The following is a 13,886-nucleotide window of genomic DNA, read 5'->3' on the forward strand; positions in this document are numbered from 1 at the left end:
GGAAAGCAGAAGTTTAGAGGGACGAAAGCATCTCTATACCTTTATCTGAAATTCTCACCAATGATATACATAGGTATTTTTATCTTTATTTTCTATTTATTTATTAATAATTTTCGAAAATACTATAACCATTTGATATCCGCCTGACTGAGATTTACAAGGTGACCATAGCTTGCTTCAAGCCGACAATCTCCGTGGGATCGACCCTTACTCACATAAGGTTTATTACTTGGACGACCCAGTGCACTTGCTGGTTAGTTGTATCGAAGTTGTGAATGAAAAACAATTTATTAAGATGTGCGTACAGAGTTTTTGGCGCCGTTGCCTGAGATCACAATTTCGTGCACCAAATTTTTGGCGCCGTTGTCGGGGATTGTTCGAGTTTGGACAACTGACGGTTCATCCTGTTACTCAGATTAAGTAATTTTCTTCTTATTTTGTTTTCAAAAAGTTTTCAAAAAAATCTTTCAAAAAAATTTTTCCTTTGTTTTCGAAAAAAAAAATATAAATCTTTTAAAAAAAATATATATTGTTCTTCAAAATTTTTAAGAATGAATTCTAGTGTTTCATGAAGCATGTTGAAGCCTGGCTGGCTGTAAAGCCATGTCTTATTGGACTAAGGCTTCCACTTATAAGTATATGAAGTTGGATGAAGTTTCAGCTGTTGTTTGCCTGATTTGTATCTTCTAAAGCTTGGCTGGCCATTAAGCCATGTCTAACCCTCAGATTGGAGCTTTAGACTAAGAGTGCAAGATTCTTGGAATTCATATTAAAAATTTTGGAATCCTTATTTTTCTTTTTCAAATAATTTTCGAAAAATATAAAAAAATATAAAAAAAGGTTTATAAATTCATAAAACCAAAAAAAAAAAATATTTCATGTTTCTTGTTTGAGTCTTGAGTCAATTTTTAAGTTTGGTGTCAATTGCATACTCATCTTGCATTTTTCGAAAATTGCATTCATGCATTGCATTCGTCATGATCTTCAAGTTGTTCTTGATAAACCTTCTTGATTGATCTTCATATTTTAGTGTTTTGTGTTGTATGGTGTTTTTCATATGCATTCTTGAAATCTTAGTGTCTAAGCATTAAAGATTTCTAAGTTTGGTGTCTTGCATGTTTTCTTTGCATTATAAAATTTTCAAAAATAAGTTCTTGATATTCATCATGATCTTCAAAGTGTTCTTGGTGTTCATCTTGACATTCATAGCATTCTTGCATGCATTCATTGTTTTGATCCAAAATTTTCATGCATTGCATCATTTTCATGTTTTTCTCTCTCATCATTAAAAATTCAAAAATAAAAAAAAAATATATCTTCCCCTTTTTCTCTCATAAATTTTGAAAATTTGGATTGACTTTTTCAAAAATTTTTAAAATCTAGTTGTTTTTATGAGTCAAATCAAATTTTCAATTTAAAAATCTTATCTTTTTCAAAATCTTTTTCAAAAATCAAATCTTTTTCATTTTTCTTAGTTATTTTCGAAAATTTTAAAAAATATTTTTCAAAAATATTTTTGTTATCTTTATCACATAATTTTCGAAAATAACATCATCAATTAATGTTTTGATTCAAAAATTTCAAGCTTGTTACTTGCTTGTTAAGAAAGATTCAAACTTTAAGTTCTAGAATCATATCTTGTGATTTCTTGTGAATCAAGTCATTAATTGTGATTTTAAAAATCAAATCTTTTTCAAAATTAATTTCAATCATATCTTTTCAAAAATATCTTTTTATCTTATCTTTTTCAAAATCATATCTTTTCTATCATATTTTTGTAAAACATATCTTTTTCAAAAATTTGATTTTAAAATATCTTTTCTAACTTCTTATCTTCTTATCTTTTCAAAATTGATTTTCAAATTTGTTTCAACTAACTAACTAACTTTTTGTTTGTTTCTTATCTTTTTCAAAACTACCTAACTAACTCTCTACCTCTAATTTTCGAAAATCTCTTCCCTCTTTTTCAAAAATTCTTTTTAATTAACTAATTGTTTCAAATTTTAATTTTAATATTTCTTCTTTTAATTTTCAAAAATCATTAACCATTTTTCAAAAATAATTTTCGAAAATCCTTCTTCTCTCATCTCGTTTTATTTATTTATTCACCTACTAACACTTCATCTCACTCAAATTCGAACCCCCTCTTCCATCTGTGTTCGAATTTTCCCTTCTTCCCTTCTTCACACTACATTCTTTTCTTCTTTTACTCACACAGGGGAACCTCTATACCTGGGTAAAAAGGATCCCTATTATTATTATTATTATTTTTTCTGTTCCTTCTTTTTCATATGAGCAGGAGCAAGGACAAGAACATTCTTGTTGAAGCAGACCCTGAACCTGGAAGGACTCTGAAGAGGAAACTAAGAGAAGCTAAAATACAACAATCCAGAGACAACCTTACAGAAATTTTCGAACAAGAAGAGGATATGGCAGCCGAAAATAATAATAATGCAAGGAGGATGCTTGGTGACTTTACTACACCTAATTCCAATTTACATGGAATAAGCATCTCCATCCCTACCATTGGAGCAAACAATTTTGAGCTTAAACCTCAATTAGTTTCTCTGATGCAACAAAACTGCAAGTTTCATGGACTTCCATCTGAAGAGCCCTTTCAGTTTTTAACTGAATTCTTGCAGATCTGTGATACTATTAAGACTAATGGAGTGGATCCTAAAGTCTACAGGCTCATGCTTTTCCCGTTTGCTGTAAGAGACAGAGCTAGAATATGGTTGGATTCTCAACCTAAAGATAGCCTGAACTCTTAGGATAAGCTGGTCAAGGCTTTCTTAGCCAAGTTCTTTCCTCCTCAAAAGCTGAGTAAGCTTAGAGTGGATGTTCAAACCTTCAGACAGAAAGAAGGCGAATCCCTCTATGAAGCTTGGGAGAGATACAAGCAACTGACCAAAAAGTGTCCTTCTGACATGCTTTTAGAATGGACCATCTTGGATATATTCTATGATGGTCTGTCTGAATTAGCTAAGATGTCATTGGATACTTCTGCAGGTGGATCCATTCACCTAAAGAAAACGCCTGCAGAAGCTCAAGAACTCATTGACATGGTTGCTAATAACCAGTTCATGTACACTTCTGGGAGGAATCCTGTGAGTAATGGGACGCCTCAGAAGAAGGGAGTTCTTGAAATTGATACTCTGAATGCCATATTGCCCAGAATAAAATATTGACTCAGCAAGTCAATATGATTTCTCAGAGTCTGAATGGAATGCAAGCTGCATCCAACAGTATTCAAGAGGCATCTTCTGAAGAAGAAGCTTATGATCCTGAGAACCCTGCAATAGCAGAGGTGAATTACATGGGTGAACCATATGGAAACACCTATAATCCCTCATGGAGAAATCACCAAAATCTCTCATGGAAGGATCATCAAAAGCCTCAACAAGGCTTTAATAATGGTAGAAGAAATAGGTTTAACAATAGTAAACCTTTTCCATCATCCACTCAGCAACAGACAGAGAACTCTGAACAAAATACCTCTAATTTAGCAAATTTAGTCTCTGATCTATCTAAGGCCACTGTGAGTTTCATGAATAAAACAAGGTCCTCCATTAGAAATTTGGAAGCACAAGTGGGCCAGCTGAGTAAAAGGATCACTGAAATCCCTCCTAGTACTCTCCCAAGCAATACAGAAGAAAATCCAAAAGGAGAGTGCAAGGCCATTGATATAACCATCATGGCCGAATCCAAGGAGGAAGGGGAGGACGTGAATCCCAAAGAGGAAGACCTCCTGGGACGTCCAGTGATCAATAAGGAGTTTCCCTCTGAGGAACCAAAGGAATCTGAGACTCATCTAGAGACCATAGAGATTCCATTGAACCTCCTTACGCCCTTCATGAGCTCTAATGAGTATTCTTCTTCTGAAGAGAATGAAGATGTTACTAAAGAGCAAGTTGCCAAGTTTCTTGGTACAATCATGAAGCTAAATGCCAATTTACTTGGTAATGAGACTTGGGGAGATGAACCTCCCCTATTCACCAATGAACTAAATGCATTGGATCAACTGAGATTGCCTCAGAAGAAACAGGATCCTGGAAAGTTCCTAATACCTTGTACCATAGGCACCATAAACTTTGAGAAGGCTCTATTTGATCTTAGGTCAGGAATAAACTTCATGCCATTCTCTGTAATGGAGAAACTGGGAATCTGTGAGGTGCAAGCTGCTAAAATATCATTAGAGATGGCAGACAATTCCAGAAAACAGGCTTATGGACAAGTAGAGGACATATTAGTAAAGGTTGAAGGCCTTTACATCCCTGCTGATTTCATAATCCTAGATACTGGGAAGGATGAAGATGAATCCATCATCCTTGGAAGACCCTTCCTAGCCACAGCAAGAGCTGTGATTGATGTTAACAGAGGTGACCTAGTCCTTCAATTGAATGAGGACTCCCTTGAGTTTAAAACTCAAGGACATCCTTCTGTAAACATGGAAAAGAGGCACAGTAAGCTTCTCTCAAAACAGAGTCAACCAGAGCCCCCACAGTCAAACTCTAAGTTTGGTGTTGGGGAGTCTCAACAATGCTCTGAACATCTGTGAGGCTCCATGAGAGCCCACTGTCAAGCTATTGACATTAAAGAAGCGCTGTTGGAAGGCAACCCAATTTTTATTTATCTAATTTTATTTTTATTTTTGTTGTTCTTTTCATGTTTTATTAGGTTCATGATCATGTGGAGTCACAAAATAAATAGAAAAATGGAAAACAGAATAAAAAACAACAGAAGAAAAATCACACCCTGGAGGAGGATCTTACTGGCGTTTAAACGCCAGTAAGGAGCATCTGTCTGGCGTTCAACGCCAGAACAGAGCATGTTTCTGGCGTTGAACGCCAGAAACAAGCAGCATCCTAGCGTTCAGATGCCAGAAATGCACAGTGAAGAAGAACTGGCGCTGAATGCCAGAAATAAGCATCTGGCTGGCGTTCAACGCCAGAAATATACTGCATCTGGGCATTGAACGCCCAGAACAAGCATCAGTTCGGCGTTTAAATGCCAGAATTGCATGCAAAGGCATTTTACATGCCTAATTGGTGCAGGGATGTAAATCCTTGACACCTCAAGATCTGTGGACCTCACAGGATCATCTCAGGATCTATGGACCCCACAGGATCCCCACCTTCCCTCCTCATAATCCTAGTTTTTTTCACATCTTCTTCTTCATCTATTCTTTCTCCTTTTGCTCGAGGGCGAGTAACATTCTAAGTTTGGTGTGGTAAAAGCATAATTTTTTTGATAACTATTGATGGCATCTAAGGCCAGAGAAACCTCTAGAAAGAGGAAAGGAAAGACAAAAGCTTCCATCAAGGATCTATAGCTCAGTGGTAGAACATTTGACTGCAAATCAAGAGATCCCTGAGATACCTTAGGGGATACATTTTCTCCCATAAAATTATTGGGAGTAACTAAGGATAGGAGCACGAAAATCACTAGGGATCAAGCAACAGAGACAAAGAAGAGACATAGAAGAGCTCAAGGACATCATTGGTTCCTCAAGGAGAAAATGCCACCATCACTAAGGTGGACTCATTCCTTGTCCTTAAACTTTCTATTTTTCGTTTTCTTATGTTAAATGTTTATCTATGTTTGTGTCTTTATTACATGATCATTAATGTCTAAGTGTCTATGCCTTAAAGTAGTGAATATGAATCCATCACCTCTCTTAAATGAAAAATATTTTAATTCAAAAGAACAAGAAGTACATGAGTTTCGAATTTATCCTTGAACTTAGTTTAATTATATTGATGTGGTGACAATACTTTTTGTTTTCTGAATGAATGATTGAACAGTGCATATGTCTTTTGAAGTTGGTGTTTTAGAATGTTAAATATGTTGGCTCTTGAAAGAATGATGACAAGGAGACATGTTATTTGATAATCTGAAAAATCATAAAAATGATTCTTGAAGCAAGAAAAAGCAGCAAAGAACAAAGCTTGCAGAAAAAAAATAGCAAAAAAAAAAAAAAGAAAAAGCAAGCAGAAAAAGCCAAAAGCTCTTAAAACCAAAAGGCAAGAGCAAAAAGCCAATAACCCTTAAAACCAAAAGGCAAGGGTCAATAAAAAGAATCCCAAGGCTTTGAGCATCAGTGGATAGGAGGGCCTAAAGGAATAAAATCCTGGCCTAAGCAGCTAAACCAAGCTGTCCCTAACCATGTGCTTGTGGCGTGAAGGTGTCAAGTGAAAACTTGAGACTGAGCGGTTAAAGTCAAGGTCCAAAGAAAAAGAAGAGTGTGCTTAAGAACCCTGGACACCTCTAATTGGGGACTTTAGCAAAGCTGAGTCACAATCTGAAAAGGTTCACCCAATTATGTGTCTGTGGCATTTATGTATCCGGTGGTAATACTGGAAAACAAAGTGCTTAGGGCCACGACCAAGACTCATAAAGTAGCTGTGTTCAAGAATCAACATACTAAACTAGGAGAATCAATAACACTATCTGAACTCTGAGTTCCTATAGATGCCAATCATTCTGAACCTCAATGGATAAAGTGAGATGCCAAAACTATTCAAGAGGCAAAAAGCTACAAGTCCCGCTCATCTGATTGGAGCTATGTTTCATTGATAGTCTGGAATTTATAGTATATTTTTTTCTTTTTATCCTATTTGATTTTCAGTTGCTTGGGGACAAGCAACAATTTAAGTTTGGTGTTGTGATGAGCGGATAATTTATACGCTTTTTGGCATTGTTTTTAGTATGTTTTTAGTAGGATCTAGTTACTTTTAGGGATATTTTTATTAGTTTTTATGTTAAATTCACATTTCTGGACTTTACTATGAGTTTGTGTGTTTTTCTATGATTTCAGGTATTTTCTGGCTAAAATTGAGGGACTTGAGCAAAAATCAGATTCAGAGGTTGAAGAAGGACTGCTGATGCTGTTGGATTCTGACCTCCCTGCACTCAAAGTGGATTTTCTGGAGCTACAGAACTCAAAATGGCACGCTTCTAATTGCGTTGGAAAGTAGACATCCAGGGCTTTCGAGAAATATATAATAGTCTATATTTTGGCCGAGTTTAAAGGACGCAAAAGGGCGTTGAACGCCAGTTCTACGCTGCAGTCTGGAGTTAAACGCCAGAAACACGTCACGAGCCAGAGTTAAACGCCAGAAATACGTTACAAACTGGCGTTCAACTCCAAGAATGACCTCTCCACGTGGAAAGCTAAAGCTCAGCCCAAGCACACACCAAGTGGGCCCCGAAAGTGGATTTATGCATCAATTACTTACTTCTATAAACCCTAGTAACTAGTTTAGTATAAATAGGATTTTTTACTATTGTATTTTCATCCTGGATTGTATTTTTGATCCTGTGATCACGTTATGGGGGCTGGGCATTCGGCCATGCCTGAACCTTTCACTTATGTACTTCAAACGGTAGAGTTTCTGCACTCCATAGATTAAGGTGTGGAGCTCTGCTGTTCCTCATGAATTAATGCAAAGTACTACTGTTTTTCTATTCAATTCAACTTATTCCGCTTCTAAGATATTCATTCGCACTTCAACATGAATGTGATGAACGTGACAATCATCATCATTCCCCCACGAACGCGTGCCTGACAACCACTTCCGTTCCACCTTAGATTGGATGATTATCTCTTGGATCTCTTAATCAGAATCTTCGTGGTATAAGCTAGATTGATGGCGGCATTCATGAGAGTCTGGAAAGTCTAAACCTTGTATGTGGTATTCCGATTAGGGCTCTGGGATTGAATGACTGTGACGAACTTCAAACTCGCGAGTGCTGGGCGTAGTGACAGACGCAAAAGGAGGGTGAATCCTATTCCAGTATGATCGAGAACCTCAGATGATTAGCCGTGCTGTGACAGAGCATTTGGACCATTTTCACAAGAGGATGGGATGCAGCCATTGACCACGGTGATGCCTCTAGATGATTTTCCATGCAGTGACAGTGCATCAGACCATTAAATGAGGTGCGTACAGAGTTTTTGGCACCGTTGCCTGAGATCACAATTTCGTGCACCAAAGACCATCAGTATCTTAAGAAAGGATTGGTCTATGAGGCTTGATGACGCTCTCTGGGCATATCGGACAGCATTCAAGACTCCTTTTGGCATGTCCCCTTATCAGTTGGTCTATGGTAAAGCCTGTTACTTGCTAGTTGAGTTGAAGCATAAAGCATACTGGGCGATAAAGTTTCTAGACTTTGATGTCCAAGCTGCAGGAATAAAGCGGATGCTTTAGCTGAATGAGCTTGATGAATTCAGATACACTGCTTATGAGAATGCCAAGCTCTATAAAGAGAGAACCAAGATATGGAATGACAAGAAGATTGCCATAAGAGTATTTGAGCCAGGTTAGAGAGTGCTTTTGTTCAATTTAAGGTTCAAACTCTTTCCCGGGAAGCTGAAATCCCGGTGGCCAGGACCGTTTGTGATAACTTGAGCATCATTGTATAGTCATGTGGAAATTCAGGAAGAGAATTCTAATAGAAGGTTTACATTAAATGGCTAGAGGTTGAAGCACTATCTTGGAGGAGAGATTGACCGCCAATGGTCCACTCATCTGCTGACTTAGCAGAACTGACCGTCAAGCTAGTGACGGTAAAGAATCACTTGTCGGGAGGCAACCCAATCTTTTCATATCCTTAAGTTTGATTTTTGCTTTGTTTTAATTAGTTTTGTATGATTTTCTACTTTTTTCCCGTTGTTTTATGTGTATCTGGATCATGCAGAGTGATTAGAACAGAAACATGTGCGATCAGACGAAGTTTTGGACACCCTGGAGAGCTACTGGAGGGGAGGCGCCTAACTTCACATTTGTGAAGTTAGGCGCCAGCTGTGCGTGCATTTGGACAATTTCCTATTTGAGGAGTGGCACTTAACTTGGCTCCATGAAGTTAGGTGCCACCAATGAAGCTTTCTATGCCCATCCTTAATGCCACCCCAGCGCCTAACTTCACTTTTATGAAGTTATGCGCCGCTAAAAAAAAAATAGAGCGCGGCTCCTAACTTGGGAAAATACAAGTCAGGCGCGAGGAGGTTCTGTACAATCAGGACACATGGCGCCTAACTTAAAGTTCCTCAAGTTAGGCGCCAGGAGAGAAGCCCAACCAGAAGTTAGGTGCCAGGGAAGCATTGTGTCACGGGGTCTATGGCGCCTAACTCCATTTCCACCAAGTTAGGTGCCAGCTTCAATATTCCACCAATATCTCACCCAAATCCAACCAAAATATCACCCAAATCACTAAGATTCAGCCCCCCCTCTGCACAGATTCCTTTATCATTTTCTGCCTTGCCCCACTCCCTTCCAACTCCCTTTCTTATATATCCATTCCCAACACATCTGTGACCATAACCCCTACCCAAACCAACCCGTGACTCCTGCTCCTGCCTTCTTCCCTTTTTTCTTTCCTTCCCAATATATTCCTTTGACCAATACTTTTAACCCCAGCCCGTGCACACCCACCCCTCCAACCAATGTACCCCTCCCACTCCTATATAAAGACCCCGTCCCACATCAAGACACACACAACAATTCACTTTCATATACCCCACAATCCTTCTCTTCTAGCTATCTCAGCCTCTCTCCTATACACACATTAACCCCCTTCGAATAGGGCCCCTCCACACTATCACCATAGAGCCACTACAACCCCTCCCTCTTCCTATACATGCCTCAAACCCCTTCCCCTATCCTTCATCCCCATAAACACCCTCCAACCAACGCCCCCTCTCTACGTTCTTTTTTTAGTTATTTACTTATTTAGTTTTCAAAAAAAAAAAAAGAAGAAAAAACGAAATAGAAAATTTTAAATTTAATTTTTACTTCATTATTTCAGATTCATTTCTCCTCTCCTCTCTATCTTCCTCTTCGTTTTTTCTGTTTTGCTCGGGGAAGAGCAAAGTTAAGTTTGGTGTTGTCGCTTCACTTGTAATTTTTTTCTGTTCACTGTAATGGCACAAAAAAATTACTGTGTCTTCAAGAAAGAGGAGAGGCAAAGAGCTAGCCACCAGTTCTTATAATGCACAGAGGTTTCACTCTAAGTTACATAAGGAACACTTTAATGAGGTCACTTATAAGAGGGTTGTAGCTCCAGAAGTGAAATTTGCACTTCAACCGGATGAATATCCGGAAAATTCAGTTTAAGATTCAGAGGCGAGGGTGATAGTTTCTGTGCAACTCGCACACTGAGATCGGACAATTGATGGTCCAAGAATTCTATAGCAACCTCTGGGTTACCTACAAGGATGTTGATAGAGTCAATGAAAAGAACTATCAAAGCTATATGAGAGGAAAGGTTATTGACTTTAGTCCAAGAAGCATCCGACATGCCTTCCATGTACCACCTCCGGATCATACATCTGCTTGTTACAATGAAAGGATGCACTGAGATCAGCAACTAGACCAAGTACTTGAAGAAATATGCATTTTGGGTGCTCAGTGGATGATAGGTTCAAAAGAGACACCGAACCAACTGAAGAGTACTGATCTTCTTCCTGTAGCTAGGGGATGGTTAGACTTTATCTAAAGGTCTACCATGCTAACTAACAACCGGTCTGAATGCACTATGGACCGGGCTATCATGATTTACTGTATCATGAAGGGAGAGGTGGTGGAGGTAGATGACATTATTCCACAACAGATTTATAACATTGCCTTTAATCCTAATAAGAAGGCTAGGCTAGGCTTTCCACATTTGATTTACCGCCTAGGTGAAGCAGCATAGGTGAAGGTGGATAATGACTTCCCTATTCAGTTTGAGAGGCCAATCACTAAGAAGACTATGAAGTATCTGAGGGAAAATCACAGGGTCCCTAGAGAAGATCAAGTTGAGGAGGAAGCTCAACAGGATCATCCTCCATTACCTCACGGACATTACTTTCCACCTCAGGAGTATTGGCAGTAGCTTGCTTCCTCTATTGAACAGATGAGAATCACACAGGATAGCCACTGGCAGTAGTTCAATTCATCCATGGAGCAGATGAGGGTGACACAAGATAACCGCTGGGAGCATCTTACCTCCACCCTTGATCAGATAAGAGCATCATAGGACACTCAGCGCCATGAGCTTTCCCAGCTGAGATAGGACTTTGGCCATCTGAGAGGACCATATAGACCACAGCCTGAGGAGAGAGATCCCCACCACGGAGACTGAGGTGGTTTAGTCCCTTTTTCACTTCCTATTTTTGTTCTGCTATTATTATGTTATGTTTATGTTTTCTGCTATTTAACTTGGTGTCTGCATGATCTTTGGTTATTTCAATTCCTAGGTTCTAGTTTGATTTGCTATTTTTAATTCTGTTATTTGCTTTTAGTTCTAAAAAGTTATCTCGTGTACCGCTCACTGAGCTTGGATCTAAAGATAAAAAGAAAAGAAGTGATGTATTGCATGAGAAATTGAGTTTATATTAAAGAGTAATCTTATTTACTTAAATATGATGGTATTATCTACGATTCTGAATGCATGATATGAACAGTGCATATTTGAATTTGAACCAAAGGATGTTGATGCATGAGGAACAAGAATTTAGAGAACTATTATGAATTCTCTGAAGTAAACAAAAGCTTAATCCTTGAAGCAAAAGAAACAACAAAAAGAAAATAAAAAAAAGTAGGGTCCAAGGCTCTGAGCATCAATGACTAGAAAGGTTGATATGAAGTTTTTCGTCGGTTAGGAATTTCACAGATAATCTCGTCGAAGTATAGTTCCCAACCAACAAACAATCCTCAATCAAAGTTTAATTTTTGATTGTCACAAGTCGAACCCAATAAAAATAACCGAGAGTATTAGTCCCTGGTTGTTTTCCCTAGGAATTACAATCGAGTGCTCAATTATTAGTTATGAGTTTCACGTGTTGGGCTGATAAAAATGGCAAGGAATTAAATGAAAAGAAATGTAAAATCAAACAACTAAATATAACAACTAATAAAAAGAGACATTCATGGTAAGGATTGAGAATTAAGGCTTTCTATCCTAGTCATTAATTATCATACAATAGTTAACAAGAGCTGATCCCATTTCATCATCTCTAACATAGGAAAAAGGTATAATGTCATCTTCACATTGAGAGAAAGTCAAATAGGCTTAATTAATCGCAATCCATAGGTAATGTTAATGGATACAAGACTAACTAATCACTCTAGATCACCAATCTAATTGGGTATTAATAACTCAAGATTGCCTAATTTCTCTTTCAAAGCCAAGAATGCTCAAAAACTACTCTAACATCCAACCAAGCATTTTGTCAAATACTTGGAAGGCATAAAAGGAAAACATAGTAAATTGCAAGAATTAATAAATTCTACAACTACCCAATGCAAGAAATTGACAACAAGAACTCAAGCAAACATCAAAGAAACATAAAAAGATATCAATTGCATTAAAGGAAATTGAAATCAACAAAGGTGTTCATAGACTAAAAAGAGGTGCAAAAGAGAAATTAACAAGAGGAGCTGAGGAAATTAAAGCAAATCAACAAGGAAAGGTAAAGGAAACTAAATCAAAACAAGTAATTAAACCTAAATCAAAGTTAAAAATAAACTAAGAACCCTAATTTCTAGAGAAAAGAGAGAGCTTCTCTCTCTAGAACTAACCTAAGGCATGTTTTCTACACTATCTAATTGCTCCCCCATTGTCCAATCTTGAATTCTGCATCAAATAGTCTCATAAATGAGTTAGATTTGGGCCTGGAAAGCTTAAAAATTGCCCCCGACGTTTTCACTTTAATGAGGTCACGTGATCAGGGTCACACGTGCGCGTGGTTGACGCGTGTGCGTCGTCTTGCAAATTCCTCCTCACGCGTGCGCGTGGTTGACGCGTGCGCATCTCCTTGCAACTTCCTCCTCACGTGTACGCGTGGATGACGCGTGCGCGTGGCCTTTAGTTCAGTAAATCCTCATTTCTTCATGAATTCTCCACTTTGCATGCTTTTCTCTTTACTTCTTCCATCCAATCCTTGTCTTATAAATGTGAGATAAGTTGATAAATGTGAGATAAGTTGATGAAATCCCCTAAATTCAACATAAGATAAACCACAAAATTGGGGTTTATCAAAGGTCAAATATGATTAAAAGCTCAAAGAGTTATTTTCCTATTCATATGCTTGTGGTGTAAATGTGTTAAGTAATCCTTGAGACAGAGCACTAAGAGTCGAGATCAAGTGAATTTAACAGAGTATGCCAAAGGCTTTGAGCACCACTGTCTAGGAGTAACTGAAAGAAAAATCAGAACTAAAAGAGAGTTCCCCACTTAAGTGCTTGTGGTGTTTTCGTGTCAAGTAAAGCTTGAGACAAAGCAATTAAGGTCACGGCTAGGCTCAAGGTGCAAAGAACTAAAAAAAGAGATTGAAAGAAAGTTTGTTGTGTTCAAGGATTATGCCAAGGTAAAAAGGCCAAAGAATTCATAATATTATATAGAATCTAATTCCAAATGACAGTGACATTCCTCTGATTCAAAGGATAGTGAGATGCCAAAACTATTCAGAATTGCAGTGTATAAACTCCACTTTAAGAAGAGACAAGAGATTAATTAAGCACTCACTTCTCATGCAAATTAACATCCTAAGTTTGCAATAGTTTTGGTTGCTTGAGGACAAGCAAAAATTCAAGTTTGGTGTTGTGTTGTGTGAGCATATTTCCTACCTTGTCCTAGTGAATTTGCATCTGAATTGTTAAGTTTAATCAAGATTTAAAAATATTTTTGTCACTATGAATGCTACTTTGAGTTGTGTGTAATTTCTATTTATTTCAGGTAGCATTCAGATGAATTACAAGAATTTTGTAGAAGAAGAGAAGAAAGTGAATGATGTTGTCAATCCTGACCTCCTTGCTCTCCAACTAGAATAACATGAGATACAGAGGTCCAATTGACATGACTTTAGTGGCATTGGAAATCTAACTTCTAGAGCTTTCCAA

The 13,886-nt window shown here is 37.8% G+C and overlaps 1 non-coding gene across 1 annotated transcript; it reads right to left on the bottom strand.

Annotated features, from left to right (window-relative positions):
• Nucleotides 1-2,825: 2,825 nt before the first annotated feature.
• Nucleotides 2,826-2,933, bottom strand: LOC112768099 (small nucleolar RNA R71). Its single transcript, XR_003185537.1, has one exon. It is a non-coding gene; the product is annotated as a small nucleolar RNA R71 (small nucleolar RNA).
• Nucleotides 2,934-13,886: the final 10,953 nt, after the last annotated feature.

Source organism: Arachis hypogaea, chromosome 17 (assembly GCF_003086295.3).
Source record: "Arachis hypogaea cultivar Tifrunner chromosome 17, arahy.Tifrunner.gnm2.J5K5, whole genome shotgun sequence".
NCBI classification, from domain to species: Eukaryota; Viridiplantae; Streptophyta; class Magnoliopsida; order Fabales; family Fabaceae; genus Arachis; species Arachis hypogaea.